Here is a 15,741-nt window from a genome sequence, read left to right as displayed (position 1 = left end):
AGTTATGAATTGGATTGTATGCATGAAACCTCGCTAGAAGAATGCTACATTGTATATGCATCAGAGGTGCTCAATTTGAACAAGATTTTACAAATTTCAATTAACGTATTATTTGAACATTTTGCAAAATTTTAATAGGAGTTAATAAATACATCATTATGCAAATACACCATTGTTCCGCTCTCTTAATAGACTTTCGTGATGCATATATTTGCACTCAAAAAGTCTTCGAAAGACTATCGAAGATCATTGTAAAGTGGTATAAATCAAAAATATATTGCTTTTAATATCTTTATCCATTCTCTAAATGGATAAAATGAAAATTTGTGTGCTTATAGAGGACAGTGAAAGAGCATTTTATTCGGTAAGCTTTTTATTGTAGAGTCGTTAAAAAAATTATTTTTTGCATCTTTTTACTATAAATTTCTGTAGAAACCAAAGTGTTTTTATATATTTGAGTTTCTAGTTGATGAAATTTTTCTATTAAATGCATATATATAATGTAATAGTTAATGAAATAAAGGCTTGTTCCTTTTTTGAATATATTTAATCAGTAAAATAAATCCAAATTTCCACGCGCATTTTCAGTAACTTAATAATGTTAACTGTAACGGTAAATGTAGGAACATTAAGAATATTTGCAAATTTAAACCAGTGTAAATTTGTCTTATATTTATTATTGCGCAGTGTATTGAAAAATATTGAATTTTATGATTATATAAGGATATTTTAATGATGTAAATGCGTTTTCACTCATAATACATATTCTTCAAAAACTGAAATACATATGAAAAATTTCTGCAAATAATGTTTAAAACAAATATATATTATTTATCTAATATGAAATTATCTATTTAATTAACTATTTAATTCGAAATCATCACAAGAAAAAATACCTTGAACATGCTAATCATATCTGAAATAAAGAAATTAAAAAAAGCACAAAGTCAGTTCCCATGCCATTAATGAAATATTGTATTACTATTTAAATCACGGGAAATGCATTTATAAAGAAATACAATTCCCTTTTTAGGCAGTAAAGATAAAAGTAGTGATAAGTCATGTTATTTCAACATAAGAATCTTGAAATAAAAAGCGTTTTATGCAACGTGGAATCATTTATTACATAAATATTCCCTACACAAATATCTACTATTTTAACTTTTGTGGCAAATTTGGTGTATATTTTAATAATGTCAAAATATTCACTTCGACTGAATTTTAATCATTCAGAAATCTAGTTGTGGAGTAATTTATAGTAGTTTATATACCATGGGAATTAAAATAATTTAACCAAATTAAATGACAGAAGTACACTAAAACAAGTCAAAGGGAAGAAGACTTATTTTCCAGTCGAACCATAATACAATATGAAGAATTACCATAATACAATAAGTTCAAGCCAGTAGGAATGATCTTTCTGAGACTTTGCAAGTTACTGCCCTATAAAAGTCTTATTCCGCCCACCACATAAAATTGTGGATATTGGGTAAGGCTTCGAATCTTTGCTAATCATTAGAGAACAATAGTTTACAGAACATAGATATTTGGCGAAAATCTAGAATTTTTATTGAATCAATTGTTCATGTATGTATTTTGGACCATTTTTTGCTGATCGATTCAAATTGAAATTTGCCAAGGAACAATAATTATAATCACAAGATCACATATAGAATTTCACCGATTTACATTATTGCGAGTATGAGTTATTACTTTTATATACAGTTATTATTACTTTTATGCCAAAATATAGGCTGACAAACTGTTATCATTTAACATATTTGGTTCAAAATTTGAGTAGATTCTATATGCAAGATGCTTCACTTTTGTAACAAATTTCATCTATCTAGTTCTTTACACTTTGTAGTTATCGATCTCTTTTGTACTTGGACACCCATACATATAGACGTCCTCTTAACGAATTTCACTCAAAATTTGATATAAATCTATAAATTTGGCGGAAAGTTTACATACTAAATTTCATATATCTAGATAAAAGCGTGTATTCTCACAGACAGAAAGACAGATTAACAGTGAGACATAAGGCTAGAAATGTGTCTTTCAAACTCAGGAAGATCTGAAATATGGACATTTGTCGAAATTACAAAGCATTTTTTGAATGTTACTCATGTTTCGTGCACAAGAAAATAAAAATTTAAGAGAATCCAAGTTATTATATTTCTTATTCTCTTAAATTTTTATTCTCTCAATAAAAATTTAAGAGAATCAGATATATTTAATATTAATTTGGAACGAACCACGTGCGGTAATAAATAAATATTTTTCAAGAAAAAATACTTAAAGTAGCTTTCCAGGCTCGTCAATGATTTACAAAACGTGTCGTTGATAGCTTAGTATTTGATCACTTATTTCACATAAGTGTATATTTTTATCATATATAAGTGATTGTAAATAACCTGAAAACATTTTAAATTCTTTCCATTATCGTCGTATAATCAACATCTTTTAAACAAATCTAATAAGAAAAGAATTTGTGATTTGTTATTTATACTGTATGAAAATTTCTATTTTTCTTATTTGTCTAGTGCATATATTGTATTAGTGTACCCATATATTGTACAAAGTCAGAACGCAATATTCTCAATATTAATGAATATTGAATCGTATATAATATATCACAATATTATAAATGTTATATAATAGGTCATACTACATGGGTATAGATGTTTTATAGAATGCGCTTTATTTGTATCAGAGTTTTCGAATATCAATTATTTTCTCATTTTGCATTAGCAAATCCTAGCCTTACCTAGTTTCGAATTCAACAGAACCTGGCACATTAATATTTCCCTCGATGGATCCATCAAACTAATGTAGAACATTTTGTTAAAGTTATGGTACCCAATGGGCGACCGAAATCCTATACCAATAATCAAATGCGTGGATTAACATTGGATCATCGGCAATAACAGAGGAAATATGAATATGATAATTTCCCTGACTAATACGTCGACGTGAAGCACAACTTCAATAACTCCTTACTTCAATTACCCTTAAGGGATATTGTTACACTTTCGTAGATAACCATTACAAAGATTTAATGCATCTCGTTTCTCTGTAATTCCGGAGTAGAAGGTGGGTGTGGGATCTGGCATCATTAGTTATACTTAGTGGTCGGGTATTTCACTGCTGTTAATCGAAATGGACTGGAATATTTTAATTTCTTCGCGATGCTTATTGTTTTACTTATGGGACGTAGGGATCAGTGAAAATTAATTGAAATTATGCCCCATGACACTCGTAGATTTTCTTTATATGGATATCACCATGCGATATTGTATTATGGGGTATTTATTAAAAAGGGCACTTTCGTTTGGAATTTTGCCGGAAATTGGAAATCATTCTGGGGAATTAGAATTGTGAACACTGTGAAAAATATTTATTGTTACAAGCATCTGAATTATAGTTAAGGATCAATAAACTTATGGCACATATATGAAATAATTTTTTTGGAGTTTATAAGGACAAAGAGAAAATTTATCGAAATGCAAATTTTTGGTGCAATATGTAAAGATTTCCCAAATTTTCAATTGCATTATAAATATCGTAATTTTTTTATAATCCTGTATCCTACTTATATTAATAGATAATTTAATAATGTTTTTAATATCTGAATAAATTTTCATTCCTATAAATAATATCTAGAATAAAGCTTTATTCTAGATACAGTAAAGTCAAGAAAAAAATAAATACATTAAAACAAAATGTAAAAACATTGTAAAGGTTCACTTTATAAATCAACATTAGTTGTGAAGAAATTATAAGGGAATATTGGATATTTAGAACAAATAAGGAAGACGAAAAATTGCATAACAATTTAAACTGAAAAATATTACTTAGCCAAACAAGAGAACTACTGCCGCCTGCAATAGCATCCAGAGTAAATTGAATGGCAGTCAACAAGATAGCACCGAGGCGAAACTACTTTTGAGTACTAATGGCCATCTCTGGGCATTGTATAGGAGGCAGGTTCAGTCATTAGAGTAGAGATGATTCAACTCCCCCACATTTACTGCAGCTATCAGGGGAAGCAAGAACCAATTAAAAGAAAAAGGGGGGTACATTATTTTTTGAGGTACCTATATTTTACACTGAAAAGTAGAAACTGAATTTCTTACAAACAATTACAAATATGACTGATTTTATTCTACATCAAACAATGCATTGTGGTCTGATGTGAGGAGGAAATACCTTATATTTGTTATTGGTTGTTTGTTTTGTTTAGTTTTCTTTCTCTTGAAAAAATTTAAATATATAATGCAACTTTTGTGTGTATCAAATGAAGTTTTTGTAGTAAATATAAATTATATGAAAACAAAAATCTATGAGAATCAATAGCCCAGAATTAATGTTGATATTATAGCAAGTTTTCATATAAATAATTAATAACTGTAATTAATACTGATAACAAGATATTAGAATTCGCTTGAATGAAAACGTTATAAATCAGAATCCAACTTTCATTATACCTTTTTGTAGAGGTCAAAATTTGTACCTATATAAACAAATGAATATGATTAACATTGCAACTATTTTTGTTACACTACAAGAAAAAAAATATTGAAAATTCGGACCTTGCAAAGCCTTACACTTCGAAAAGATTGTCTCTCCTATACATCTGACTTATAGGAAAGACAGGTGAAATTTCCAATATTTTAAAATTCATTTCTAATATTATTTTTATACATAACCGAACACATACTAAGAAATAGGCCAAAACTAAATTTTCTTTTTGAAAGTAAATAAAATTATGCCTTCTTAAAAATTCATATTGAAGATGTTTAAAAATAAAATTGATTGAATAGAGATGGGATTATATAGATACATTTAATACTGAGACACATTAAAAGATCAACGATAACTGAATAGTATTGCCAAAAGTTAAATATTAGAGATTTATCAATTTAGAAACTTATATTAAACTTCCGAAAATTTCATTTAGACATGTCTGACTTTACAAAGATCGATTCGGTCTGTTTTTTTGAGAAACAAATAGTACTAGGAAATAATAAGAATTATTCGACTGCAGAAATATAAAATGATTGCCGTTTAACCTACGAATTCTGAGAGAGTAATTGATAAAGAATGAATGGAATCTTTGTTATCGATGAAATGGTGATTCCGAGGCTTCTCCAAGCTCAGATTCCACTACCTTTAACTTATTAGACTGCAGAAGAATCCAAAAGAAATAAGTAAGCTTTTCGAAAACAGTCTTAAGATATAACATAATATTTGTTAATTTACCTTAACAATAAAATCTAAAATATATTACATTTCAACTTATGATATCTGATCTTAGGACAATTATTTGAAAAGATGATAAAATGTAACTCTATTTAGAGGAATGAGTGAAAGTAAATTTATTCCTTTTAAATATTTGAATCTAAAAATAAAGTCTAAGATATGTAAACGTAAAACATAACAAAACTCTTTCTTTGGAAAAGAAAAATTTAGCAATTTGGAGGAAAAACTGAGCTCTATTTTTGGTATTAAAGTATATACTTCGAGTCTCTTTCTGTAACTATGCGGTTAAATGCATTAACAGATATTTTAAAATATTTTTACTGACTTTCCGGAATTTTTTCTCTAACTATGAATATATACTAAATCTTCGTTCCTTAATGAAAAAAAAAATAATTTGTTAACTATTTTTCAAAATTAATTATTAAATGATTTTGTAATTGAGGAGTAATGCTAGATTTTTCATCCTATATATATATATGCTGCAAATATAGAATTAACAGCAATTCTCAAAAATGTTCTATTGTTTTCATAAATACAGTATACCTATTCAAGTCGAATACAAAATCGGGAAAAAGGGTACGATTCGATACAATACACTTAGTATGGAAATTCCATAGAAAATGACAAGCCATCAAAGATTAAAAAAAATGAAGTTTGACACCCTGATTATTTAGATTTAAATCCTGTGAAGTGCTAATGAAATAGTATATCGTAACATAAAAGCATAAATAAAAAAATAAGAAACAAATGAAAAATATATCAAAAATTTAATTATAGAATAGCAAATCATTTAGAAAAACAATGACGTTCTAAATTGATGACTAATTATCGTCCAGCTCTTTAGCCAACATTTTCTCTATAATCAAGATAGCAGAGTTCCTGACAAGTTGGAATTTCAGTAAGGTTTTCATTCCCATTTCTTTCCAGCCAAAAGATAAAATTGATGATTCCAGGGCTCGTACTATTTGATAATGCGTATAACTATACCCACTGTTTTTTTCATTGAAAAACTTAAGATTTTTGACAAAAAAAAGAATTCTGGTCTGATGAGCTTTAAAAGTGGAACGGCTAGAAAAATTTAGTTAAAGAAAACCTTTCCTTAGTTAATTTTAGTACTGACATTAATCAAAGAATTTTTCCATCTATCTATTTACCTTCCTCAAATTCCCGCCAACAACTTTGTGACGAATTAATTATTTTCCTGATTTCAGTTTTATTTTTGTATGGTATTTATCCAAATTAATATAAGTTAAATACAATTTTTAAAATAATTTTGTAACAAGTAATCTGCCCTTCATTTTCAGCATATATCATATGCTCTTTCAAACAGAAGAATCAAATTTTATATTGATAACTTTTAATTTTATATTTGACATTGTTGATATTTTTTCAGAGAGAATATTATGCATAATAACTCAACTGGTACTTAACAAAATATTGATATCCTTTATCTTATTATCTTTATTTTTATAAATATATTGCTTACATAATTTAAAGTTCATGATTATTATTATATTTCTATATATGTATGAATTAATTTATTTATTCCAGCAGTGCTTTGCATTTACAGACGGTCATAAATCTAAGTGAATAAAAAAAGAAAATGCAAGCCCTAAAGTAAAATACTGCTGAAAGGTATGTCAGTTTACTGGTTTACTATTAATGATTAACGTTGTTTTTTTTTTTTCACAGTATTTGGAAAAACTCTGCTTTCTTCCATCTCTGATTGCAGCATTAAGAAAGTGAGTAACAGCATAAATTTTACTTAAATGATTGAGCATTAACATGCCCTTAATTTAATTAAAGTTCTCATCCATTAATGCTTTATTGTAGTCCATTTATTCATGATAATTATCGACAAATCATTCACAAGTTATAGCATCACCTGGAAAACAATCCTTCGAGCATTCCACAGTCGAGGTGCAGCAATTTATGGAAAGCGCAAAAGCTTAAACTAACATTTTAACCCTTCCTCATCGCAGACACCATTCCTTAAATGCCATATTTGAAATATTATCAATTACAATTGATCGTTACCTTAACGAATGACTCTGAACTGCTCTGCTTAACATGCCAAGTAATATTAAATTAACAGAATCGAAGCCTTTGAATATCATTCGGTCCCTCATGACGAGAAAGACTTGAAAATCCATTAATCAACAAACAGGAGTTTCTGCACTAGTTGACATTTCTAATATTCCTGGCTGCGACTCATTCAATATCTTAGGACACGACTTCGTAATAAACCGGAGCCGCGTCACTCGATGTGATAAATTGCTCATAGAAAGACTATTTAGCATGCTAATTGCTGACCCAACATTTTAAAGCCGTGACAGAATCTGCGATGGCACTAAATCTAGAAGTGGAGACTTCGCAGAGATTTAAATGTGGGTTTGAACTCAATGTCTATCAAACACAAAGCTTGTTCCGACGTTAAACACTTTAATTTTTAAGTGTATTTTAATTAAAATTTTTAATTTATTGATTACAAATAATAGAAATAGAAAATGAAATGTTTTATTCTCACGATTATGGAGAAAATGTAATCAACGCAATCACAATTTTATAAAAAAATTATTTATTGAAATTGTAATTGATAGTGTCCGGAAACACAAATTTTCTAGCCAATGTCATTAAATTTATCAGTTTAAATGTAGGTTTGAGTTTAATGTCCATCAAACAGAAGGCTCGTTCTGACACTAAATACCTTATTTTTTAAATATAAATTATATTTTAGTTAATTTTTATTTATTTATTAATAATAAATAATAGAAAAGAGAAAATGAAAGGTTTTATTCTCACGAGTGTGAAGAAAATGTAGTCAATGCAATCATAATTAAGAAAAACAATTAGTGGCATTAAAATTGATACGGTCTGGAAAACATAAAGTTTTTAGCAGTGGTCATTCAATTCATCATTTCATATGTGGGTTTGAGCTTAATGTCTATAGAACACAAAGCCTGCTTCCACTCTTAATACTTTACTTTCTTAGTATATTTTATTTTTTTTTATTTTATTAATAACAAATAATAGAAAAGAGACAATGATTTTTTTTTATTCTCACGTATAGATAAAAGTAGTAAACAGAATCACAATTAAAAAAATATTTATTTAATTTAAAATTAATAGTGCCTTGAAAATATAAACATTTTATCAATGGTCATTAAATTTATCAGTTTAAACGTGTGTTTCAACTTATTGTGCATCAAGCACAAAGCTTGATTTGCCTTTAAATACTTTAGTTTCTAAGTATAAAAATATATTTATTTTAAATTTGTTTTTTATTGATAACAAATAATAGAAAATAAAAATGAAATGTTTTATCCTCACGAGAATAGCAAAAAAAAAAAAAAAAGTAGTCAACGCAATCACTATTTTTAAATTTTTAAAAACCTTTATTGAAATTAAAATTTATGAATTCTGGAAAACACGAATCTTCCAGCGGTGATCATTAAATTTATCAGTCACTATTTAACGGAAGGATCTTATTGGTATTGGTTTCTATGAAATATTTTGATGTGATCTATTGTTTACTCTTCCTGATGAATCAAAATGATGTAAAGAAATTTGTAATTTATATTATATTTGATATTCTCAGCACATGTGTTTTTCAAGAATATCTATCAATTTATTGTAACTGATTATTTTATTGAATTTCATAGTTTTCCCATGGCTAAATATTTAATTAGATATATTGATAAAATTATTAAAAGCAGCAATTACTAGTGATAATAATTGATAAATTATTTGCATTATTTTATAAAAATTCATTTTTAAAGTTTTAAAGATTAATTAATAATTAAATTCTCCAGCAATATTAATTCTTATAATTTAGTAATTTAAAAAAATGACCAATACAATTCTAGCATACCTTCTTATTTTTATTATTCATTGAATAGTTAAATTCACCAGCAATATTAATTCTTATAATTTAATAATTTAAATCAACACAATTCTAGCATACATTACATTTTTTTATTATTCATTTATTTCCAAAATAAATGAAGTGATTGCATTCATTCCTAAATAAATGAATTCATTTATTTCCTAAATAAATGAATAGCAAAATTGTCTTGAAAATTTAGTTATTGAAATAGTAAATAATCAAGGAATATTTGTTATTTTAGAAAACAAATCCAAATCTTCTTATCATCTCATGCTAAAAGACAAGATATTGAGTCCAAGATTTATCGTAATCGTAAGTAGCCTAGCTTTGAAAGTTGGCAGACCAAATATCCGTTCTAGAGAAAGTTGCTTCGCTTAAGGGGTGATTCCATTGTTTGGAAAGAACACATTAGATACTTCTATTGAAAGAGTCTCTTAGGAGACATTTACTACTTCCCCAGAATTTTAGAAACAGGACTATTTCGAGATGGTATTTCTTGTACATTCTTTATATTCATTTTACTAGCCAAAAGCTCTAAAGCGATTTCACAAGGAAACTTGGTGACTTTATTTGCTAAGTGATTTTAAATTGCTTTAAAAAATATAAAATTATGATATTTTTCTGTATTCAAAGTGTAAAATCTTACATCATTCAACTCTATATTAATATTTTTTTTCTATTTTTCATTTATTAATCTAGATTTATAATGCATCTAGCCATGGTTAGTGGTATAAATCTTTAATAATCTTGGCAATAATGTGTTACAAAAGAAAATATAATGTTCAATGTAATTTTTTTCCTTAATATAAATAAGAATGAAATTTAATGAATAGATACAATTATTTATGATGAATGAATGCCGTATTCTTGTAACAATAAATATTGATTCGATAAAAAGAATATTTCAAAAGACTTTCAATTATAACAAGTACGACAATTTATTTCTTCTTTCCTTACAAATACTCTTGTGTTTAAAGAAGAAAAAATGATACATATTATTCATTTATGAGTTTTATGCTTCCAGGAAACGTAGAGTGGTGAATTGAAGGAAAAGGTTTGGTTAAGTTATATTAACGTCCTGTTTTAAAGCAATGCTAGGGTTATTTTGGGACGGACCTCGTAATTTTGAACCTCGGCCAGATGACGATGACGACATCTAAGCGGTGACCACACCAGTGGTAGGACGTTTGGTCCGTATGGTTTAATGTACACCAGACCCGCTGACACAGCGGTTCTTTGGGTGGAATCGGGTCTCTAACATAAAACACTACGGTTCCGAAGCCGTGACCTTACCACTAGGCCACCTCGGCCCAGAAGAAAAAGTTAAAATTCAAAAGGTGCTTTTATTGTGAAAATATAAATATGTCACAATTTAAGGGTAAAATACACAAAACTTTCAGGAAGTTTAACCCAAAAGAATGTTTATGAATTTGAAGTTCATAAGTGGGCGCATGATATGGCATGTACGAAAATTAGTTTCTTGTTTATTTACCGATAATATTGTGTTGAAAGAAAAAAAGAATGAAGTATCTTATTGATTTATGAATTTTATGTTTCCAGGAAATGGTGAATGGAAGTAGAGTGGTGAAGTAAAAAACCATCAAGTAGAGTGGGGAATGGAAAAAAAACCCTACGAAGTTAAAAGAATGCTTTAATTTTGAAGACATAAAGAAAAATTAGGTATTTCATAATTTAAGAGCAAAATACACAAAAAACTTGTAGGGAACTTAACCCAAAGAATGTTCATGAATTTTGGCCCATGATACATTTCGTTTTACTATCACCAAATTTACAAATTAGAATACAAAATAAATCTCTAATAGTTGATTAGGTTTGATTTATTAGGAGCGAATACAATTGAAAAGTAACTTACAAATCAAAGTGAATGAAATGTTTATAATTCATTTTCCAGATTGTATAAGTTAAGCAAACCCTTAAAAGATTTCATTTCTAACATAGTGATAATTTTGACATCTCTTCCTCTGCAATGTCTCGTTTAAAAATTTTTACTGTAGGTAATAGGACACTTCCATAAATTATCTTTCATTCTGTAGTACATTGAAAGTGACTAAGGCTATTTCCAGTCATGAGTTTTTTTACCATTTGAAATTCGTTTCAATTTCGAGGTAAAAAGCAACAAAATGATATGAATCGTATCGTCACTACAGTCATCGATTTAATTTGATTGCTACAGTAGTATTAAATTAAAACTGACTTAATGCTATGTAGCATTCACAAGTATATTCTTTAATCCGATTATTTCATCTTGGGGAACAACCAAAAAGTTTGCGGTAACTTTCTTTTTTTATTTTTTACATAAGAAGACAACTGAAAGCAAATTTCAAGAAGCGCAATGATATAAAGGGACAACAGAAATGCTGCTTAACGCCCCAAATGTCTAAAAATATTATAAGACAAAATAAATAATTTAAAAATTACTGGTGAACAGCATAATATAGGCTTGAAATACAATGCTAAAAATCCATTTCAGTTTGACCGATGAGTTTGAAGACTAGAGATTGAGATGGAAATGTTAGGTATTGAATAACCCTCGAAGGTGCTATCATGTTAAGGAAAGTGGGCAATCGTATGCAAAAATGTTCACATTATTTTGTTCAATCTTGGTACAGTATAATTTTTACTAAATAAATAATTACAAATGCTACAACTATTAGGGATAATCATGAAATAAATTCCATTTGAGTTCTGATCCACAAATGATACGAGGAAAGCAAGCATACCTATTCACAAAAGTTATATAAACTATTTGATATTTACCTTAAAAAATGAATGTGGATAGAGAAACCATTAGGTCAAAGTTCTGAAAAATAGTAGTAAATGAGGAAACTTTAAAAGGGACTTGATTATATGATCTCTGTAAGTTATAAAAACATATTATTTTATCCTCAAAACTATAAATTATTATTTTGCTTCTTATTGTTTTGTGAACAACAAATGGATTCTTTTCTTTAAATTACTAATGAAATTGTACTTATTTCTGATTCATATTTCTCTCTGGAAAGTAACACATAGTTATATTTTGATACTTTCAACAATTAAAACTTATTTCGAAACAGTTTATCTACGTACCGGATAGTTCACAAAATAGTTTCATGAAATGTTTTTAAGTAACTCAAAATGTGGATTAAAAACATTTAATAGACATAATTAAAGCACTTTTAGATTTAAAAAAAGAATTAATGCAAAGCCATCTCCCTACCTTTTCTTGGAAGAGAAAAAAATCTATTTTGAATGCTTGTCAAGCAGTATAATACACTTTATAGTTGTTCAAATGGAAATAGGCAGCGTTGAAGATATAACGATGTTGATTTTAAAAAAGGGCATAAGAAGTAAAAATAATTCGAAAAAAATTGTAAAAGCATTTGAAAATGCTTCATTTCAAAAGCCTTTTGCATGCATAAGTTCGTGGAATTTTTCCATCAATGCGAAGAATAACTTTTAAATGTGAAAATTTGTTCGAGCCTTTTCAGCACAACAATGAATTCCGGAATTCCTTTAGAAGCTCTAGACATATTTTAAAATGATTGAGAAGAATAAAAAAATTCAAGATTTTTTTTTTGCAGTTTGGATGTATTATCGCTTTCATTTTTTTTTCTAACGCTAACGAATTTTTATGAAGCTTATGCAAAAGAAAAAAAATGGTAATTCTACAACATCCGAATAGATTTTATTTTAATCCTCTTTACTGAGAATCGATTTTGTAAAATTAATTTTTCCAAAGAAAACTATCTATTCTTAGTTGATAAAGGGATTGAATTTGCAACATATTTTCAAAATGCGTTTATGAAATAGAATTAATTTGAATATCAAGTATATTCAAAGAATATGAGAAAGACTTTTCATGAAAGTTTAAAGTTCATTTTTTAATATTATCTTTGCTGATTCTCCTGACCTTTCAATAAATTCTGGTGCTTGCAGATGATTTTTTTTTTTGTAAAATTGTGTTTTTTTTTCAGAGAAAGCATTTACATATACTAATTACATATGGATATTTTTCAATGTTACCTACTTATAAATTGGTCATTTAAATAAAAAATGATGAATGCACTTAGTTTGACGTGTTATTTGAATTGTTTAACGCAATAGTTGCATTGTTGTTATTTGATGTGAGTCTAAAGTATTCTTGTTCGGATAATGTCATATAGCGCTTTCTTACAAAATTTGATGTACCAGTTGGCTATCCTAGAATAGCAAAAATGCAAGTTCCATAAAATTTTAGAATATGGTGCTTGTCAGATTGTCAGCATTGCACTAGATATAAAAGGACTGTAATAGTTAGTTATAAAAAAATATGGGAGGGGGGTCTGCTTAAATTGCGTCTTTTTTTCAGGAAAGGCACCTTTATATATAAACTTAAATAAATAAATAAAAAAACTTTATTTAAATATAAATTTTGATCCAAATCTTTAGAGCCGTTTCCAAAATACACAAAATAAATTTATATTTATAAAAGAATTGCTCGTTTAATGTTATGAGGTAGTTATTTTGAAACATGAAATACAGGAAAACTGTTGCAATTGCAATATTTATTAATTAAGTATTATATTCATTTAAAAAAAGGCTCAACTTTTTTTTCAATATGCAAAATATCTCACAAATGCAATTTGGTAAAATATTAAATCTCATAGGAAGGAGATAAAATGCTCTAATTTAATGAGATGATTTATATTTCAGAAGCAACAAAAGCAGAAGCGCTATAACTTTCTGTGGTTGTTTAAGATCTGTATAGAATTCCACAAATGGTGGGCGAAATTTAATTTGAGATTTATCTTACAAGCATATAGCGTCATATGATCACAAGTTGGACATGGATAATTGCTGACATTAGGAGGCTTGTGTCGCATGGGATTTTCAGTTTAATCTCTCTAATTAGTCGGTTACATTGTGGTTTGAAATTTAGTGGGAGGACGGTGGTTTGGATTATACTAATATAAAATGTCTTAATTTATTTAAATAACTGTCTTTAAATTTATATTTTAAGTAGAAGAATTCAGAATTAGGTATATTGCTCCACTGCATGTATCTGATATTGCAATTTTATTTTAATAAATTAATTTATAAGATAATATAAAATTATATATATGAAATTTTCATAAAAAATATTCACGCGATTCCTATAACGGACATCAAAATCCTTGATGAATTTTGCATGTAGAAATTAATTAAAAAAATATCAGTAATAAAATTAGTAATTTGTCATCAATATCGAAAGATATACATAGATAGCAGGGTTGTCATCATAGTAATGTTGTAAAATAACAGCGTTTAGATGAAGGAGAATTTTTTTTAATGATAAAAATCTCTTTTGTCTAAAATATCGGAACGATTACTTAAAATAAATATTCTAATAAGTATAAAGATATCCATACTTATTCATTTTATTTCTTCACAAAAAATACCAAATATGGTATCTGACATGTTGAAAATCAATAATTTAATTTAGCACTTTTTAATATATATATATATATATATATATATATATATATATATATATATATATATATATATATATATATATATATATATATATATATATATATATATATATATATATATATATATATATATATATATATATATTAAAATTAGTTGATATTTTTTAAATAAAAATTATTTTGTAAAATTAGAATACTTAATTCCAAATACTGAAGATGAATCTTCCGAGAATATCATTTGGTTTTGAAGAAAATACTATGTAGATTAATGCCTTCCTCGACGAATCTCAAAAACCAATGTCAACAAGAATATGTTTGGTAAAAATGTTTTTCTTTGTTCCTTTAAATAATTTAATACTTTATATTTTATTTAAAGCATTTTAAACAGCTACGAATGCATTTTTAACATTCTTTTGAAATTGAAAAGGCAATAATTATGAACCAAATTATCAGTGTCTATTACGACTTAGTAGATGTGCTGTAAAATACTATAGTTAATTTGAACATAGAAAAAGTATGGATGGGTTCCATGCAAATGCATAACAGCAGTTCATGCTCCTCCGATTATAGCTTTTATGGTTATTGAAAATAATATAAGAACAGAATAGATTATCAACTATGTACATGAGAGAGGTTAGTGAAAAATAAATTTTTATTGGTAAAATGAAGAATGCGGTATTTCGATATGTTTTGCCAAGGCATTGGACATTTTCAAAAATAAAAAATTATGCGTTTTTATTTTTTTATCTTTAGTTCACTTTCCTGCATTAAAAATTATGAGTAATAAATTAACAGTAATAAAACTGTAAGTTTCTTGACACAACCAAAGGAACTTATTTTAATTAACCTGTTGTTTCAATTTGTGTCCTGTTAAAACTCTGCTCTGAATCTGGTTTTTTTTATTTTTAAAGCATATACATTCAAACTATGCATTTATTTCTCACAAGTAGGTTGGTTTTAAACTTCCTTTTTTAGTTAGAAACTTTTAAATTTGCTGCACATAACAAGCATTTATAATATGACATATTGTAATAAAAGTACAGAAAATATGAATAAGGCCTGGTATTGGCATAAGAATGGAGCTTTAAATATTGTAGAAGTGTTTGTAATATAAACAGGATCAGAATTCCTTTC

Source organism: Argiope bruennichi, chromosome 8, assembly GCF_947563725.1.
Source record: "Argiope bruennichi chromosome 8, qqArgBrue1.1, whole genome shotgun sequence".
NCBI lineage: Eukaryota > Metazoa > Arthropoda > Arachnida > Araneae > Araneidae > Argiope > Argiope bruennichi.
This window is presented reverse-complemented; position numbering follows the sequence as displayed.